Consider the following 17325-nt stretch of genomic DNA (forward strand, 5'->3'; position numbering starts at 1 on the left):
TTGGCTTTGATCTAAGCCGTTGCCTTTCGGTCACTATGAGTATAAATAGCGAGGGGACCCAGTTGTTGTCACTTCTGTATTTCTCTCGAGCTTGCGTCTAAATTCCAGCTCGCATCCAGTTCGCGTCCAGGTTTTTTCAGTTCGCGCTTAAGGTCTTCCGCTCGTCCGAGCTCCTGTGGTCTACAGCCTTTGTCCGGGTGAGTACTTTCCTGGATCTCATCTCACTCCCGATGTCTAGCTCGGATGGCTCAGATAGTCATTTCAGCGGGTCTGATGCAGGTTCTATGAACCGAGTTGCATCCCCCGATAGCCCTAGCGAGCCAGAGGTAGAGCTCGAGGAAGAGTTCGAGCTCGTAGGCCGTGGCGCTTCGGGTAGTTTGGCGTCCACCTCTCGTCGGGGTCAGATGTTAGACAAGTTCGGTCCTTCGACCATGACGCCCGAGGGGCTCCAATCCCTCATTACTTACTATAACTTGCCCGGGGAGTACGCTTATTTCATACCTTCGGGTAGCTTTCCTTGGGAACACGGTCCTGATGAGATCGTGATATTCCGGGAGCAGCTCGCCGCGGGGCTGCGATTGCCTTTCCATCCCCTCTTTGTCAAAGTCTTGAACCACTTCGGTGTGACGGTCGACAAGCTTCACCCGAATTCCATTCGAAACTTGGTGGGGACAATCTCCTTATTTTGCGAAGAGAGCTTTTCGTTGTACTTTGAGATTTTTTCTTCAATCTTGATGCTTAAGAAGCAAGCGGGTCCCCTCCCCGGGCGTAGGCGGGCTTATTACCTGTCTCCTCACCCGGGCTTTAAGCTTTTACATGAGCTCCCCAACAAGGTCCCAGCATGGAAGCGGGACTATTTCGGGGTGCGAAGTGTGCTGGGGTGGCAGTTTCAGACCGGGTGGGGGATGGCCGCTCCTGACTCCGGGGTCACGCTTGACAAAGAGACGGCTAAGGGCCTCCGGCAATGGGCGCAGCTTGGCCTGAAGTGTCAACAGTATCTGACGGAGGCCAAGCTCATTGCGGCCGGCCTGAATTCGGGTAGGTTCTTTACTAAGAGATTCTTATCTTGCTGTCTTTCTTGCTTTTTACTGATGGCAAACTTCTTTTCGCAGGTGCGATGGATTCTCGAGGGACCCAGGGTGGGCACTTGTTTCAAGGTATGGAGAGGAGAAAGCGGGTAGCCAAGCGAACTCGCACTGAGATGCCCCAGGATGCGGAGCCCGAGGTGCCGGACTATCAGCCAGAAGATCTGCCCAGGGAGCCTGAGATGGTCCCTCCAATGCAGGAGCCGACAGGGGGCCCTTATGCTGAGACTACCTACATAGGGGCTCCTACATACTCCGGTGCTCCCGCTTACTCCGGGTCTGCTCATACGCGAGTTGGGCCCTCAGGCTGGGGGGCCCCGGGGGATTTCAGGAGTGTGCTGTCGCCGACCCATGCTCTTCAAAAGAGTAAGGAGGCTATTTTTCCCGAGGAGGTCGCGGCGTGGACTGATCTACCTCTGCATCAAGTGGCCTGCCGTGCCATTACCCATGCCATGGTGGTAAGTGTTCTCCTTTCTTTAGAGCTCTTTGGTTTTTGTTTTGTTGGTTTTTTTTTGATCACTCGATCCCTTTTGGTAGGTGAATTCTTCTATTCACGCCTTGGCGGCTCAGGTGGAGAGGAGCTCGAGGCAGGCGCGAGCTGCCAAAGAGGCTCATCGCGCTGCCAAGGAGGCTGCTCGTGCTGCCGAAGAGACTACTCGTTTTTCACGGATCAGGCAGGCGAGGTCTCAGAGGGATGCCGAGGCCATGGGAGTGGTGGTGAAGCACATGGCAGACTTAAGGCTGGATCTGCAGCATCAGATCGAGTATCTTCAGGAGGACATCAGGGAGAGGACGCAGATCTTTTCTCAAGGTATCGAAGATGCCAAGAAGAAGGTTGTCGACGAGTACATTGCTTCGCCGGGCTTTGATGATCTGATGGTGGATTCATACAGGAGGGGTTTTAAACTAAGCCGGTGGATGATCCGGAATACGTACCCCGAGCTTGATATTAGCGTCATATCCACTTTGCGCATAACTCAGAAGATGGCCAATGCTGCTGACGCTGAGCCAGACTCCGAGGGCGAGGCGGGGCCTTTGGGTATTGTTGAAGTGCCTTCTGATAATGAAGAAATAGCTCCGGGCTTGTAAATTTTTTTTTTTTATGTACTACCTTACTTTTGAAATGAAATGACTTTTGCTTAAGTGTTGGTTGTTCTCTCTCCCAAACTGAGCATATTTGCCGAACTAATCATACGTCCGATATGTTTCCTGTCCGGGCTACCGCACTCGCACGGCCTGTTTTGGTGGTGATTTTATCCACTTTGCTAGGTGGTCTATAAGTAGTATCGCCTTAGGTTGAGAATGTTCCATGCTCAGGGTACTTGCTTTCCCTCTAAGGTTTCAAGCTCGTATGCTCCCCCGAGTGCTTTCTTTACTCTGTAGGGTCCTTCCCAATTTGGTCCGAGTTTTCCTACGCCGGGTTCGGGTACCATGATCTTACGGAGAACCAGGTCGCCGACGCGGAAGCTCCTCTTCTTTACTCTGGCGTTATAGTACCGAGCTACCTTTTGCTGGTAGGCCGCAGTTCGGATGTGCGCGAGGTCTCTCACCTCGTCCAGTAGGTCGAGGTTGGTGCGTAACTAGTCTCCGTTTGTCTGCTCGTCGTATGCCTCTAGTCGCAGCGTAGGTACTTCGATTTCCGCTAGGATTACTGCTTCAGTGCCGTAGGTGAGGTTAAAGGGGGTCTCTCCTGTGGCGGTTTTTTCTGTGGTTCGGGGAGCCCATAGAACACTTGGTAGCTCATCCGCCCACAACCCTTTAGCTTAGTCTAGTTGTGCTTTCAGTCCGCGGAGGATGGCTCTGTTCATTACTTCTGTTTGATCGTTTGCCTGCGGGTGTGTGACCGACGTGAAGTTCTGACTAATTCCCATACTTTGGCACCATTCTTGGAACTTGATATCCTCGAACTGTTTGCCGTTATCGGAGATCGGTATCCGGGGTAGCCCGAAGCAACATACTATGTTCTTCCAAAAGAAGTTCTGTATGTTTCGGGCTGTAACTGTTGCCAGAGGTTCAACTTCTATCCACTTTGTGAAGTAATCTACTGCCACCACTATGAATTTTCTCCCACCTTTTGCTGGCGGGAATGGCCCCAGAAGTTCGATGCCCCATTGTGCAAAGGGCCATGGACTGGTGAGGTACTTGAGGTCAGCAGCAGGCTGATGGTGGATGTTGGCATGCTTCTGACACTTGTCGCATTTTCTGACGAGCTCGACGGCCTCTGTCTTCATCGTTGGTCAGTAGTATCCTTGTCGAAGTGCCTTTTGAGCGAGGGCTCTGCCCCCCAGGTGTCCGCCGCACAAGCCTTCATGAGTGTCGCGGAGTACGAGCACAGCTTCGGCAGGTCGCAAGCATCGCAGGTAGGGAAGCGTGTAGGATCGTCGGTACAACTGTTCGTCTATTATGACGTATTTGGCTGCCTGGCGCTGCACCCTCTTGGCTGCATTGCAGTTCACAGGGAGGGTTCCATCTAGCAGGAAGCTCGCGAGTGGGTCGATCCAGCTCGGCTCTGCTTCAAAGATGGGAGCGACCTCTTCTGCCCCATCGAGAATGTTGGGCCGAGGTAAGTCCTCTATGTACACGGTTCTCATGGTGTTGTGACTCGTGCTAGCTAGCCGAGACAGGGCGTCGGCCTCAGTGTTCTCTGACCTCGGGATTTGCCTAATGAAGTGTGATTGGAAGTTGAGCAGAGCCTCCTTTACTTTTGCCAAGTATGCAATCATAGTGAGCTCGCGTGCTTCGTACTTGCCTGTAACTTGGTTAACCATGAGCTGGGAATCACTGCAGATAACAACATGCTTTGCTCCGACCTTCTGTGCTAGGTTCAGCCCGGCTATCAGTGCCTCGTACTCCGCCTCATTGTTTGATGCCGCGAACTCAAAGCGTAGTGCGTATTCCAACTTTGTTCCGCCTAGGCCGCGTAGCACTATTCCAGCCCCACTGCCCTGCTGGTTTGAGGAGCCATCTACGTGAAGGATCCAGGGCTCCTCATCCTAGTTCGCGTTTGGTCTAACTAGGAGAGATGCTACACTGGTTGCTACTTCACGGGGTTCAGACTCTATTGGGTTGGGAGCTCCGAGCTCGCCCGAACTGGGGATCTCGGGCTCGACCGGCTCAGAGGCTCCGAGGCTAAACGTTCACTCGGCGATAAAATCTGCCAAGGCTTGGGCCTTAATAGCAGTTCTTGGCTTGTACTGGAGGTCGTACTCGCTGAGTTCGATGGCCCATTTCGTTAGTCGACCGGAAACATCGGGTTTGAGTAAAACTTGTCTCAGAGGTTTGTCAGTCAGGACGATGATGGTGTGAGCCTGGAAGTACGGGTGGAGTTTCCGAGCTGCTATCACCAGTGTGTATGCTAGCTTTTCTATCTGCTGGTACCTTGTCTCTGCTCCCTGCAAAATTTTACTAACATAATAGATGGGTCGCTGGACCCGGTCTGTTTCTTTTATTAGTATCGAACTGACCACCTCGTCGCTTGCCGAGAGGTACAGTTCTAAAACCTCGCCCTCCTCAGGCCGGGCTAAGGTTGGCACACTAGCGAGGTAACTTTTTAGCTCGTCAAACGTGAGCTGGCAGTCTTGGGTCCACTCGAACCCTTTGCCTTTGATTGCTTTGAAGAAAGGTAGGCAGCGGTCTGCTGATTTGGACATGAAGCGGCTTAGAGCGGCTATACGGCCGTTTAGCCTCTGAACTTCTTTTACTTTCCGGGGTGGTCTCATATCTAGGATGACTTTTATCTTGTCCGGGTTGGCCTCAATACCGCATCGATTGACAATGTACCCTAGGAATTTGCCCGAGGTGACGCCGAAGACGCATTTGTTAGGGTTCAATTTCATGCTAAACTGACGTAGGATTTGGAAGACAAAATCTAAGTCTTGTATTAATTCCTGTGAAAACTGTGTCTTGACGACCATGTCGTCTACATAACATTCTATCTTCGTGACAATCAGGGGCCGAAACAGCCTATTTACAAGTCTTTGGAAGGTCGCCCCGGCATTTTTTAATCCGAAGGGCATGACCTTGTAGCAGTACAGGCCGAACTCAGTTATGAAGCTGGTTTTTTCCTCATCGAACTGGTCCATCCGGATTTGGTTGTAGCCCGAGTAGGCATCCAGGAAGCTTAGCAACTCATGTCCTGAGGTCGCGTCCACTAGGCGGTCAATTCTGGGGAGGGGGAAGCAATCCTTCGGGCAAGCTCGGTTCAGGTCGGTATAGTCGACGCACATGCGCCACTTGCCGTTCGCCTTTTTTACTAGCACTGGGTTGGCCACCCAGCTCGGGTAATGGACTTCCCTTATGAAGTCTGTTGCGAGGAGCTTCTCGACCTCCTCGTCGACCGCCCTCTAGTGCTCTGGGGCTAAGTTGCGTTTCTTCTATCTAACGGGTCTGACTACAGGGTCAGTATTAAGTTTGTGAGTTATTAGTCCGGGGCTAATACCGGGCATGTCGGCCGCGGACCAGGCAAAAATATATAAATTTTGAAGTAAAAAACTCACTAGTTCGGTTCGTAGGGGTTCCTCGACGGAAGCACCGATCTAAAGTTTGCGAGCTGGGTCCGTAGCCGAAGTCGGGACTGCGACTGTTTCCTCTGTGGGCGAAGCTCGTTCCTCGCCTTGCTCCGCAGGCCGCTCCAGTTCAAGGTCGTCGGTCGCCTTGGTTTTTCCCTTCAGGGCGGCAACATAACACTTGCGGGACTCGAGCTGGTCGCCCCGCGCTACCCCCACACCGAAGTCCGTAGGGAACTTCATGGCCAAATAGTAGGTGGAGACCACCGCCCGTAGGATATGCATGATTGGCCGCCCTATTATGGCATTGTATGGGGAGGGGGTTGCGACTACCAGGAAATCATGGTTGAGTCTGACCGCACAAGGCCATGTGCCGACTTCCACAGGTACCGTTATTTTTCTGAGGGGCCTGACTTCCTCTCCGCTGAAACCCACCAGAGGAGTGTTCGCGGGCTTCAGCTCGCTCCTCTGTAACTGTAGCTGGTCATATGCTGATTTAAAAAGGATGTCCATTGAGCTGCCCGAATCTACGAGTACGCGTCTGACCTCGAAGTCGCTGATCCTTAGTTTAATGACCAACGCGTCATCATGGGGGTAGTGGACCCCTCGCGCGTCGTCTTCCATGAAGAAGATTGGTTCTTCGGTCTTTGGTCTTTTAGGGGGGTTCTGTTCCTCGAGGGCTGCTTCGCGAACTGAAGTCCGGGCTGCTACCGAGGTACATTCTGCTACCACCGAACCTCTCACAATTACATGGATGGTTCCCCGAATTGGCCTCTCTTCCGGAGATTGTCGCTGCAATGGTTCGGTAGGTCTGCTGCTAGATTCGGGGGCATCCTTCTCGTGCTCCCCTTGCCGACCTGCCTTATTGTTATTATTGTTGTGCTGTACAAAATTTCTTAAGTATTCACGACGGATGAGTCCCTTTATCTCGTCCTGGAGATTATTACACTGCTCGGTGCTATGACCGTGGTCTCTATGGAAACTACAATACAAATTCTTATTTCTCTCGTTCGGATTTCCTTTTAGGCGAGGTGGCCACTTCACGTATGGGGCGTCCTTGATCGTCATTAAGATCTCGGTCCGCCTCGTGTTTAACGGCGTGTAATCCGTCCGAACTGCTAGGGGAGCTCGGAACGATTGGTTCGGCTTTGGCTCCCGGGCTGGGTTTTTTCTGTCGACTGGGTTGGAGGGCTCGCCTTCCCTCTTTCTTTTCTCGTTCCCGCCTTCGGCTCGTTGGTTGATTTCTTCCTCTGTCCTCATGAACTTGTCTGTGAGCTTGAGGAATTCGGCCATGGTTGCGGGCTGGTTAGCTACCATGTGCCATTTGAACTCTTTGTGCGTTACTCCCCTTTTGGCTGCCGCGAGCTGCACCGCGGTATCTGCAAGCATGCTTCATTGAATCGCTTGATGTAGCCCCAGATGGATTCTCCTTCCCTTTGGACTATTGCGAAGATGCTTTCCTCCGTTCCGGGGCACCGTTTGCTAGTGACGAAGTGTGCGGTAAAGACCTACACGAACTGGGCCCAGCACTTTATCGACCCGGGGGCCAGGTTCCTGTACTAAGTGCGAGCTACCCCCCTGAAGGTGGTGGTGAAGGCCACGCACATGCACGATTCGCTGGCCCTGGCGAGGTGCATTTGGGATTGGAAAGCGTCAACGTGGTCGTTGGGGTCGAAGGACCCATCATTCTTGTCCAGAGGTGGGAGCTTGAAATCTCTGGGCAAGGGGACCACCAGGAGTTCTGATGCGAGGGGGGAAGGAACTGAGAGAATCGGGGCAGCTCCTACCTCGTTCGAGCTCATCTCTTCTTTGCCTCTGAGCTCTGACAAGACACGGGTGGCGGTTCGGCGACTTCGCCGGCGCCTTCGTTGTTGAGTGGGCCTTGTACTGGCGCTACTGGCCTCCGTGTTGCCGAGCTCGATGGGCCCGGAATGCTAGTAGTCTGCCGCCAGGGCGCCGAATCGGTTTTCCATGAGCGGGAACTCGGGCTTGGAGCGCCGAGTTGCCAATCTCGCGGGCGAGGTTCCCGACCCGCCTGCGAGCTGCGAGGCGGGGATGATTTTTTTCTCTCTTCGACCTGGGGACAAGGCCTGGCTGTTAGGGGGGTTCTGGGGCCAGGAGGCCTTTCCTTGGTGGGGGCGTCCATCCTCCGGGGAGGCCTTGACCGGCCTCAGAGCAGGGTGGCGAGGTGGAAGTAGTGGTTGGTTCAGTGGCAGTTGGGGGAACTGTTGTTGATAGTGATACTGGAAGATGTTGTGCAACACTTGGTGCTGGTGAAGCTAGTGTTGCTGGAACTGTTGCATTTGGGCTTGCATTGCCCGCATGCACTGCATCAGGTCGTCCAACCGGTTTTGGCTGGCTGCCAGGGGGACGGCAGTCAGTTCAGTAAAGGTTGTCTCAATAGGGGGAGGAAAGGGGATGCTTGTGGCAGGAAGGTTTACGGGCGCCACTCCTTGTGGTGCATTCAAGCTGGGGATCCCATCCACCGAAAGGAGGATGGTGAACTGTCCAACGCACACCACGGGGACTTGAAGTTGTTCCCCGGTGGTGTTTGTCTCCGTGCCACGTCCGGCGTTGCTGGAGGAGGCCATGAGTGTTGGGTTTTTTGAAGAAAAGGGGTTATGAGAGTTTGGAGGGAGGCTTTTTGAAGCTTTCCCACAGACGGTGCCAATTGATGATGCGCAATCCAGGGAGAATCCGATGTAAAGGCTTCGAAGCTTAAGTTAGAATCCTTCAAAGGCAAGATAAAACCAGATAGCGCCAAGTTTGCATACCTCCTCTTTGGGGGGGTGGAGAGCCTTTTATAACCACCTCGTGCACTCACTCCTAGACTTTTGTCAGGTCGGGAATGATTATTTCCATGCTTCTGCCAGTTCGGGCGTCATTGCCTTTGGTGGGGCAGAACCGTCACTGCTCTTTTTGTCGGAGCCGTCTCTGTAACTGGAGATGGCGGTGGCAGGTGACGGTGGCAGGTGGCCGTTGAAGTGCGGCCGTCAAGCGTCAGATCCCAAGTCATTCAGGTGCGCCGCCCCTGGATACGGACTCCTTCGGTGTCAAGTACGGTGTTGTTCGTCCAGTTCGATGCTCTGGAGGCGAAGTGCCTGGAGCGGTGCGTAAGGTGAAGTCTTGAGTTCGAATAGGGGGGGTGTCCCGAACTGTCATAAGACGGGCCAGTTCGAGTCTCTACTTTGTGTGACGGGGCCAAAAGGGAGGGTTCGGGCTCCTCGTAGGGAGTTCGAGCTCTAAGTAGGGAGTTCGGGCCCCTTGTAGGGAGTTCAGGCTCTAAGTAGGGAGTTCGGGTCCCTTGTAGGGAGTTCGGGCTCTAAGTAGGGAGTTCGGGTCCCATGTAGGGAGTTCGGGTCCCTTGTAGGGAGTTCGGGCTCCTCTTATGGAGTTGTCTCCTCGAGGGGAGTTCGGACCGCTGGTCTCTTCCCTTTGGTGTTTGTACCCTCGGTACGCTGTTTTAAGTGCCGAACTACTTGTTTTCTGCAATGTGGCGTGATTTACGAGTTCAGGCCAAATCTTCCTTTATGAACACCGGTTTGAGATTGAGAGTTAATAGATGATGATCGAAAGTGTAGTAGCTAGCTAAGGTACCTACCTGATTGATTATATGTGAAAGTGGAAACCCCTTGGAAATTTCATTTGTCGGTTACCTACACAATAAGTGTCCAGCAAAAGGTAAATAATCACATTTGTTGTCACATATAAATGGCTCAAATGGGTGGTATCCTTCCACGAACTTGCCACCACTGCTGCAGCTAGCTACCGTCGAACACCCTAAGTGGGTACGGTACTCACCGTTTTTTCTCAATGATGTATGTGCTTCCAACAGAGGTTCCATTGGAAGTGATGAATTGGAAGAAGCTCGACTGAATGGGCCTCTTCTAGTTATGGCAAGATCGAACTCTCCCCAATTTCAACGGAACCTACTTAGTAGGTCCAAACCCCAAATCCTGCCTGAGACGAAAAACCGTACATGGACCAGGTCACGACAGAGGCGTTGATGGGATGAACCATGGTGTCTATGTGTTTGGTACATCTACAAACATTCAAAATAAATGTCCTGACAGGAAAAAGCCAAGTTTCTGGCCCATGGTGCTTGGTGCCACAAGACGTCAAAACCACGGTTGACCATTTTCTTTCTCTCTCTTCACATGATTAAATTTACGGAAAAGCTGCAGTTCTTAGGATATGCTGAACATTCATTTGAAAGAAAAGACAGGGAAAGAAAAGGTTACAGGTTTGTAAAAGTTTTCTCACTTTTCCTTTTCCTTCTTTTTTTTTTTTCTTCAAACCAAAACCAAACACAATGTAAGCGTTTACTTGGAATTATCTTTTGGCAAAAGGTTCTAAACATCAAATCCAGCTGCTGGATGGTGGTGAAGCCAAAACCAAACTCATATGATGAACATTTACATAAAAACAGGTCATACTAGATCAGTGCCGTTCTCTAGAACTATGTGGGGCCTTGGGCCAAGGACATATGATTAACATTACATTTAAGAAGTAATAAGTGTTCTTCATTTATGAAAAATGAGACGGACCCTTCAACCTTGAGTATCCAAGTCAAAAGCCATCAACTTCCAAATTCTGCTCTATACTGCAAAATTCAACCCTGACAACTTACGAAAATCCCAACCCCAACTCTTTAGATATTGGATCCTTTGCCCATGGTGACCCACAATCACACAAGTTACTAATAGGGTGGTATGTTCGTACGTTGATTTATGATACTGTATTGTTCATCTCACGACCTTACCATCTCTAATTGTAAACATTCATGTAAGGCCTCAATAATGCAAAACGAGCGTACACTGTGTTGTGCGTCCAATTATTTAATGATCAAAAGCGTCGTAAACACTTTGACTGAAACAAGTTTATTTAATTTAAGGTTAAGCCTTTTATCTATTGAATCTGTCAGTATTGAGTTGAGTCGGAGTTCTTAGGCCAAGGGATGGATGCATACATGGGTCCCTCCCAGAAGATAACTTGTACTAAAACTCAGCATGATCCTATCATTTTCAAATATATATCCAGTGTCTAATCCTTTTCCTTTTTTTTGTTACAAAATGGATCAGTACCATTTTGTAAGAATTTGCCTGAAGCTTCTTGGACGGTCCAAATAAAAAAAAAAAAAGTGAAAATAGACAGTTGAGAGCATGAAATCATGCTGCTGCATTCTGAATAACTAGTTATATCTTTTCTGTAAAATACGATAAAAACAAGGTACTAATCAATTTATCAAAAGAGAGAGAGAGTTGGGGGTGGGGTGCTGATGGATCATTGTACTCTTCATAATTAACCAATCCTATAACATGTCGTCCAAGAAGCCTGACTGGTTTGTTTTATTCCGGTGCTCTCAATGAAATTTCCTTTTTATAAAACAAGAGAAGAATAGAAACGAAAAAGGTAGGTTACTTTGTAATTCTTTCCTGTGGGGAGTTATTTTTACGAGACTATAAAACACCTAGTAGATTATATAATTTAGAATTTGAAATCCCGTGCAGCTTCCAGGAAGGAGAACTTCATGATGAAAGGGCCACAAAGTTTCAGGAGTTGGAAACTTGTAACAACATTATAAAGCCTCCGAGTGTGTAACGCCAACCATAAGTATCAAAGCCAAATTCCCTTCAACAAACACTTGGTTTTCTCTCTTCTACTCTTCTCTTTCAAACACCCTTCTCTCTCATTCTTCAACTCGCTTACTCTACTGTGATCTTGAGAGCCATCTACCTTTGCTTACCACAAGTAGTAACAATGGCCGGAGAGAACGATGTTGTGTTTGAAGATTTCTTTCCATCAATGGTAGAAAGACTGGGCGCTGACCAGTTTATTGCTGAACTCTGCAATGGGTTCAACTTGCTAATGGATCAGGAAAAGGGTCTCATCACATTCGAGAGCCTGAAGATAAATTCCTCTCTTTTGGGACTTCAAGACTTGGGAGACGACGAGCTCTTGTGTATGTTACGAGAAGGAGATTTGGATGGAGATGGGGCACTCAATCAATCAGAATTCTGTGTTCTTATGTGCAGGTTGAGCCCAGGCTTGATGAACGGCCCGAGAAGGTTGCTGGAACAAGCCATCGGAAATCAATTTTAGGCGCTTTTGTTCATTATTAGATGCAGTTTTGAGTAATGTTTTGTTTCCCTATGTCTTTGCTACGTTGTACATGGCCTGGCTGGTACGGCTTTATTAGTGTCGGATATGGTATCATTAGTGTGGAAGCTAGTGTCCAATGGTCTTGGGCCCGATCTTGAGCTCTTTTGTAGTCTTTTGAATTTTGTCCTGTCAAGCTACATGGAGTCTGTCCTTCAATCATATCTACAGCTAATGGATGAGTTCTCATCACCTTTTTAAGTCTTGCTTAATTACTCCTTTCTTCAGTCTTGTCCCACGCTGAAGCTACATTTACATACACTCTTTCAGTCCTTCAATTCATGGCTGATACTAATAGATGAACGTACTTCTATATATCTTGAGTTTCTTTGCGTTTTGCCGTTGCTCATGGTAAGGGAGAGAGAACGGGATACAGTTTGGAAGCATGAAGCATCCTTTCTGTTTGTGGAGGTCTCACAATTAAAACCGTGGAGTTGGAAGATCTGTCCGATTTGCAGTAGTGGAATCATCATCGATCAGTAGTAGACATGTTCATCACTTGCTCTTTTACTTGGTTTGTTTGCAGTATAATTTCATTGGCACTGGTGTAAAACAAGTATGAGAATGCAAATGAATTCAGAGCAAATTCTAGATTAGTTTTGTTTTAGATTTTACTTTATTTTGTTCATTTGCATTGTAGATGAGGTAAAGCCTGAAGCAAATTAAAGTAAAATCTAAAGAAAAAAAAAATAGAGCAGAATTTCACTCTTTCCATTTGTAGTACTAGTGCAATTAAATTTGTTATTGCAGAAAAATGGAGCTTCGGATTACAAACCCTTGGAATCTTTGGCATTGCTGATAAAGCGGCAGCCATAAGAAGGGCACATATTCATACGTCGTTCTTCCATTAACGGGGTAAGATTTAGGCCATATTTGTGAGTGCTTAACAATAAGTTCTTATTTGGGCCATTAAACATTTATTGGTATTTGAAAAATAAGCCTGAAATTCTGTGTTTATTTTAAAAACAAGGACTTATTTTTTATGTCCAAATTTTTAACTTTTTTAAGTGTTTATGCAATAAGCTAAGCACTTATTCAGTTTTTTCTTTCAAAATTATCCCTATTTGAATTTTATAAAGTAATTTAATAAAAATACTTTCAAAGGATATGTTTTGAAAATTTGAAAGAAAATAAAGGAAAAAATAGTCACAAATGCTTATTTAAGTGCTTATTAGAGAAAAAAGACTAACAAACATCCAATAAAAAATAAGTGATTATTTTAAAAAATAACGTCTTGAAAAAGTTAGATGAACACTTATTTTTGACCTGAGCACTCCCAAACATGGCCTTAGCCAATAAAAAGTTAATCATCCTATAAGAAACGAAAGTGCTTCCTCAAATCTTTTATTTTTGAAGTACAAAATTTGAAATTTTGATCGATTGCTGATATTAGAAGAGTGCAAAATTTGATCGATTGCTGATATTAGAAGAGTGCAAAATTTGCTCTGTTATAGTGCCATGATGCACTACAGTGTGAATTTGTGGGCAAACAACTAGAGGATTTCTCTGGCTATATCAAATCTTTTACCTTTATTTTTCCAAATACTTTGGGTCATTGTGGGAGAATGGTTTTTTTTTTTAAAGTAAAGAATTGGAATTGAATTGCCTTTTTTTTTTCTTTCCTTTTTTTCAAATGACCTGTAGAATAATGCATTATCGTCATTTTCATTGTTATCAATAAGTTAAATACACTAATACGTAAACCCAAAACAGCTTAACACCAAAGAATTTCACGAAACTATTATTCATTCCATTCAGCGGGCCTTCACGCAGGTATGTTTGATTTTCTTCGTCAAGTTGCAGAGGTCCTGATTAGACTTTGATGTTGTCTGCGTAGAGGTGTAGTAGATAAATGTCCTACTGAAGTAGATGAACCGAACTAGTGATGCCAGATGAACTGTTTTGGAAGAAGTGAACAGGATGAACTGATGGACACCTGGCGATTTGTGCAGAGAGGAAGTCAAAGGCCTCAAGAAAGTTTTCCAAAAAGAGGGCATTTCGACACTCAAGTTAGTGAGGCAGAGAGGAGGTGGGGTAGGCCGAGTTATTTGGGGACGAGCTGGTCTTAGCCAAGCAAGGCTGAAGAACAATGGAGAGCGAAAGAGCAAGAGGCTAGAATGCTTGAAAAATCCAAGAGAAGAATGAGTCCGAATCTCTTACACATTTTCCTGCACAACCTCTTCGATTGTGCCATGTCAACGTCACATGAGTTGAAAGATTTGTATGTACGAGCAACTTGACGGGCTATCGATAACGTTGAAGAGATTTTGTTTCCTTTCTCTCAATGATCGAATCTTGGGTGGAGAAATATGCCAGAGCGAGCATCAATTGTAAGAAATTACTCGATAAACCCGATCCATTATCGCTTTATGAATGTTTCTCACATTCTCTAGCAAATTTAACACCACTCCTTTTCCTTCTCAGGCTTACACTATATATTTAGAAGGCATCATTACAGGAAATGTTGCAGATCCAAAAAATTATGGTAAATCTGAAAGCAAAGGCAAAAGCAAATTAAACAAGAGAATAACATTCAATTAAATTAGGAATAAAGAAGTCGAAGTGAAACAAACACCTTTTATACAAAGTAGCGATTATTTTGAAATCAAGTATGGATTGATTTTGCTGTTGTCCAATAAAACATGACAGGAAATCACCGGAGATGCCATTGGTTTTAGATAGTGTATGCCCTTAGCTCCAATCAAAACCTAGATATGTTAGGATAGTCCGAGAATTCATCTGAGTGGGTGATCATAGTGACAGGATCAGCCCCTTTGTCGGACAAAGTGAATGATCGGGGATGCACTCTCTCTGATAGAAACCAAAACTGCCGGCAGTTGATTTCAACCGTTGAAATTTGTTTTGCAAAATATATTTATATAGAGATATACATATATATATTATGGTTTCGAAATGTTTGCAAAAGGTTTTAATTCCTAGGATCCATGTGAGTAGAGAGTGCAGCATTGTTCCTTACAGCTGAGGGAGAGGTCATCTCTTGTCAGGCAGTGTTTGATCATTATGGGCTAAGAGGTTAAGTGTAAGACCATTGAGGGTATTACCTGATGAACTAATCTTGCATCTGTCCATAGTCCTTGGGTTTTTATAAGGTGGCTTGACCCAAAGACCATTTAGTGTAAATGTTGGGCCCATTAAGAGACCATGGTAATAGACTCAAGGGTTCACTGTCTCCTACAGTGAATTCGACCAGGCCTTGTAACAGAGGTTGGGCTGAACCCATGTGTCTGATGTGTAGATCAATGTTTGGGTCTAACGCCATACAAGGATAACCAATTGGGCAGCAGTTACTTAATGGGCCTAAAGCCCAATTTGAACTGGCTTAATTAGATTAATTAAAAGGGGGCGGTTCTGGGATTTAGATTAGCAGATAGAATAAGGGATTATCCCTATCCACTCAGAGAGTCCAGATCCAAATAAAAAATTGGATCAGGAAACTCCTAATTAGATTAGGAGAACTGATCTTTATTTGTAGATAAGATAAATGATTATCCTTATCTCTTAAAGAGAGTCTACATTCAAATACAAGATTTGGATTAGGAAACTCCTAATGGGATTAGGGGAACCTCTCTTTAAGGCTATAAATAGGAGATCAAGGCGAACCCTCAGTACACAACAGAAATCATCTGAGTGACTGCTGATTTCTAGAGAGAGACAACACAGTTTGACTGTACTGTCTCCTTCTCTCCTTCTCTTGCCGCCATACCAGTTCGATCTCCACCTGTGGGAGCGATCAAGAAAAGTTCTTGATATTACCTTTTGGTAGAAAAGGTAATCTGAAGTCGTGCTCACTAGCCCTCCATTGGAGGTTATTATTACTTTGTATCAGGTATATCCCTCCACTCTCTTTTGGTTTCAGATCTGGTCTGGTTTAGGTTCAAGATTGATCTTTGAAAATGCAGTTTTCTAAAATAGGGAATGTGATTCCCACATGGGAGAGAGAAATTTTTGAAATTTCTCCCAACCTACCTGTAGGGTTTGACCATCTATATGATGGATCTCTCATCCTTTCAATTGGGTACAGAGATCTCAGGCTTATCTGGCTGACTGGGTATAAAATTATTCTTATTTGTCACACTTATTATGGTTTATTAATATAGAGATATACCTAGATGTTTTCTATATAATGTATATATTTTTTGTATACTTTTGTGTTTTATCTTTTTAAAATAAAATTTTATTATTTAATTATAACTTCACAAGTTAATACATTTGACCTGAAATGTTGAATTGATCTACCATCAAATAAGAAAACAATTTCACCTATTAGTTAATTTTTAATTTTTAATTTTATTTATACCATCAATAAAAAGTTAAAAACAATTATTGTTTATCGTGTCTTACTTTTAATATGACTAATATAAAATATTAGATCTATGTCCAAATGTTTTCTATTGAGTTTCTATTTTTTTCATGGATTAGCCCACTTGACTTAGATGGTTGAATTGCTTACTCACCACCATGATGGAAAAATAGTTCCATTTTTGGATAAATTAAAAAAAAAACATGTATTTATATCATTAAAAGCATTGCATGTAAATCTAACTGACAAAATTTATATTTTTTTATTTTGTGAAAATAATATCTTAAATATAGGATTTAATAAAGGAATGGGACTTAATAATACAACTTAATGAGATGGAATTTAATGAGAAGAAACTTAGTTCAAATTACATTTTGTGCCCTCACAATAACAGAGGAATAAAATTAAAAGGTAAGGGTTTTCTAATACAAAAGTTCCACACCATTATTCACACTTATCCAAATAATATATATATATATATATTATGTTATTTGGATTTTGGGTTTTATGTAACTATGGTGTTAGATTTGTAATTTGACATGAAGTGAGGTTCAAGATCAAAATGATCCCGATCGGATGATCGGAATTAGTTTCAGCTTCGGGTCTTAAGATGAAAGAGTAATTTGTGTTGGATTTGGATTTTTAGGCTCTCCATACCTATCATTTTACATTTATGATTTGATGTGAAATGAGGTTCAGTATCAAAATAACTCCAACCGAATGATCGAAATCAGTTCTAACTTTGGGTCTTAAGATGAAGGAGTAAACGGTGTTGGATTCGGATGATTTTGGTGTCACTTGATTTGGATTTTTGGTCTCCATGTGCCTATGGTCTTGGATTTATGATTTGATGTGAAATGAGGTTCAAGATCAAAGTGACTCCGATCGGACGATTGGAATCAGTTCTGGCTTTGAGTCTTATGATGAAGGGGTGAACAATGTCGAATTCGGGTGATCTTGGTGCCGCTGGATTTGGATTTTTGGGTTCTATATACCTATGATTTTGGATTTCTGATTTGATATGAAATGAGGTTTAGGATGAAAATGACTTTGACAGGACGATTGGAATCAAATTTGGCTTCAAATCTTAAGATAAAGAGGTAAATGGTGTCAGATTTCAGTGATTTGGGTGTCGTTGGATTTGGATTTTTAGGCTCCATGTACCTATTGTGTCAAATTTCTGATTAAACATGAAATGAGGTTTATGATCAAAATGATTTCAATTAGACGATCGGAATCGATTTTGGCTTCGTGT

The 17325-nt window shown here is 45.3% G+C and overlaps 1 long non-coding RNA gene and 1 pseudogene across 1 annotated transcript; both read left to right on the forward strand.

Moving 5' to 3' along the window:
* Positions 1 to 11350: 11350 nt before the first annotated feature.
* On the forward strand, positions 11351 to 11692 carry LOC148803454 (calcium-binding protein KRP1 pseudogene; annotated as a pseudogene).
* Positions 11690 to 14028, forward strand: LOC148803455 (uncharacterized). The gene is made up of 2 exons (XR_016081244.1): positions 11690 to 12604; positions 13523 to 14028. It is a non-coding gene; the product is annotated as an uncharacterized LOC148803455 (long non-coding RNA).
* The last annotated feature ends 3297 nt before the right edge of the window (positions 14029 to 17325 follow it).

This window comes from Nelumbo nucifera, chromosome 1 (assembly GCF_055504915.1).
Source record: "Nelumbo nucifera cultivar China Antique chromosome 1, China Antique-T2T, whole genome shotgun sequence".
NCBI lineage: Eukaryota > Viridiplantae > Streptophyta > Magnoliopsida > Proteales > Nelumbonaceae > Nelumbo > Nelumbo nucifera.